Source organism: Aotus nancymaae, unplaced genomic scaffold (genome assembly GCF_030222135.1).
Source record: "Aotus nancymaae isolate 86718 unplaced genomic scaffold, 86718_ANA_hifiasm-v0.15.2.pri h1tg000033l, whole genome shotgun sequence".
Classification (NCBI taxonomy): domain Eukaryota; kingdom Metazoa; phylum Chordata; class Mammalia; order Primates; family Aotidae; genus Aotus; species Aotus nancymaae.
Window position 1 is genome coordinate 27762626 of NW_026988447.1, and position 3151 is coordinate 27765776.

Consider the following 3151-nt stretch of genomic DNA (forward strand, 5'->3'; position numbering starts at 1 on the left):
AATTAGCCATCTGTGGTGGTGCATGCCTATAGTTCCAGCTACTTGGAAGGCTGAGGCAGGAGAATTGCTTGAACCTGGGAGAACTGAGGCAGGAGAATTGCTTGAGCTGAGATCTCCTTGCCACTGTGGGCATGAGAGAGACTCCTCCTCAAAAAAAAGTTCTATTATCTGTGAAATACCATAAATATTGTGCTAAAGTTGACTTTTTAAAAATGATACAAGGCAAGACTTTGTCTCAAAAATAAAATGATTCAAGGCCGGGCGTGGTAGCTCATTCCTGTAATCTCGGTATTTTGGGAGGCTGAGACAAACAGATCACTTGAACCTAAGAATTCGAGACCAGCCTGAGCAACATGACAAAAACTTGTCTCTACAAAAAATACAAAAAGAACTGGGCTTTATGGTGGGCACTAGCTACTGGGGAGGCTAAGGTGGGAGGATTGCTTAAGCCTGGGAAATTGAGGCTTCAGGGAGTCATGATTGAGCCACTGCACTCCAGCCTGGGCAACAGAGAGAGACTGTCTCAAACAAAACAAAAACAAAAACCTTTTCAAATGTTTCCTGAACTTCTATTTTAAATTCAACCCATTCAGTTGGAAAAGTAATATATAATCATTTTTAAATTGGCAAATGTGCTCACTTCAGCAGCACAAACACTAAAATTGGAATGATACAGAGAAGATTAGTATGAATGACGTGCCAATTTGTGAAGTCTTCCATATTTTCCTGTAGCACTATAGGATGACTATAGTTAACAGTTATATATTGGGCCGGGCGCGGTGGCTCAAGCCTGTAATCCCAGCACTTTGGGAGGCCGGGGCGGGTGGATCACGAGGTCAAGAGATCGAGACCATCCTGGTCAACATTGTGAAACCCCGTCTCTACTAATACAAAAAAATTAGCTGGGCATGGTGGCGCGTGCCTGTAATCCCAGCTACTCAGGAGGCTGAGGCAGGAGAATTGCCTGAACCCAGGAGGCAGAGGTTGCGGTGAGCCGAGATCGCGCCATTGCACTCCAGCCTGGGTAACAAGAGTGAAACTCCGTCTCAAAAAAAAAAAAAAAAAAAAAAAAAAAAAAAAAAAAAAAACAAAACAAACAAAAAAAACAGTTATATATTATACAGTTTCAAACAGCTAGATGGAGGGTATTGAAAGTTTCAACACAAAGAAATGTAAGTGTTTGAGATGGTGGATATGCTAACTACTATACATACATGTGTGACAACATCACTGTGTATCCCATAAGTTTATCATGTGTCAATTTAAAATTTTTTAAAGTAAAAAAATAAATAAAATTGGGAAAAAAAAGAAACTGAGAAAAACAAAAAATATAAGCCATGTTCTGTCATCTAAAGGTAATACTTACAAATCTCATTGCGTTTTACATGTCTTAATTTCCCATCTGTTAAGAATTAGTGGGTTTTTGTTTGTTTTTGAGATAGAGTTTCACTCTTGTTACCCAGGCTGGAGTGCAATGGCGTGATCGGGGCTCACTGCAACCTCCACCTCCCGGATTCAAGCGATTCTCTTGCCTCAGCCTTCCAAGTAGTTGGGATTACAGGCATGTAACACCATGCCCTGCCAATTTTGTATTTTTAGTAAAGATAGAGTGTTTCACTATATTGGTCAGGCATTGTCTCAAACTCCTGACTTCGTGGTCTGCCCGCCTTGGCCTCCCAAAGTGCTGGGATTACAGGAGTAAGCCACCACACTGGGCCAAAAATTAGTTTTTGATTACATTTTTAATTTTTCATTATCGCCAAAATAATCATATAGAAAGATATATAGTGTAGAAAGTTTCCCAGTTTCCCCCACAGTAGCATTTCTGAGAGTTAATCACTGGTAATAGAGACTATCCTCTAGACAGTTTTACATATCTATTAAACATATTTTCTCTCTTTTTGAATAAATAGACTTTTTGTTTGATTAATAAAATATTAAATTTCTTGTTTTTTGACAACGTTATTGAGGCTTATTTTACATATCATATAATTTGCTGTTTCAAGTGTACAATTCAACAATTTTTAGTACATTTATTCTATTTTACATGTGCAACCATTGCCAAATCAGTTTAGAATATTTTTGTCACTCAGTAAGATCCTTCATACACATTTACTATGAACCCCTGTTCTCTTAAGCCTCTCCCCTAGACAATTACTAAATTTTTTTTTGTCTCTTTAGATTTGTCTTTTCTGAACATTTCATATAAGTGAAATCATACAGTAGAGATTTCTTGTCTGCCTTCTTTCCCTCAGCATAATCCACTTATTTTTAAAAAGAAACTAGAGGAAATGTTTATTGATACTTAACAAATTGATCTGAAATAATCTCTCACAAAAATTACAAAATAACTTATATTCTGGTATAGAGAAAGAACTAAAACCAGTTATCAACTATTGTGAATCTGTGGAGGAGATTTAAATTTTTTGACATCCCACTCTTCCCCCTAGTGGCCAGGACAAAAAGAGCACCGTATATTATGTTAGAAAGCATCCCAGATTCTTCAAGTGCTACTGAGAGGCATTACACTTGGAGTTTTTACATGAAAGATATTTCCTTTCTGATTATTGGAAGCCTTTAATAAAGTAAATTTTTTGGGAGGCATAATTTATCATTCTCTGTGATTCTTCCCGCTGCGGAATCCACCAGCCGCTCCATATAGAGGGATTTAAAATAGTGGTTAAGAGCTCAAGATATGATACCAAATTGCCCACATTCAAATCTTAATTCTGTTACTTGCTAGTTATGGGCCTTACTCAGCAGGTAAGTGTCTTTTGTAAGATGAGGATGATAATAATATCTGTTTTATGGGGTTGTTGTGAGCATTAAATACTTTAAGATACATGGAACTCCCAGAACAGTACCACTGCTACCCCTACAGCATACTGTCATTCAGCAATCTTAGTATTTAAAAAATTTGTATTCTAAAAACACAAACCAGAATTTGTTTCTGCTTAAAACTAATGTTTTGGCCAGGTGTAGAGGCTGATGCCTGTAATCCCAGCACTTTGGGTAGCTGAGGTGGGAGAATCTCTTGAACTCAGGAATTGAAGACCAGCCTGGACATGGAGTGAGATCACTACACTACAAAAAATAAAAAAAGTAATGTGACACGGTGGCGCACACCTTTTGTCCCAGCTCCTTGGGAGGC

At 37.9% G+C, this 3151-nt stretch overlaps 1 pseudogene; it reads left to right on the forward strand.

The window, feature by feature from the left end:
- Positions 1–632: 632 nt before the first annotated feature.
- LOC135277851 (U6 spliceosomal RNA) lies at positions 633–726 on the forward strand (annotated as a pseudogene).
- The last annotated feature ends 2425 nt before the right edge of the window (positions 727–3151 follow it).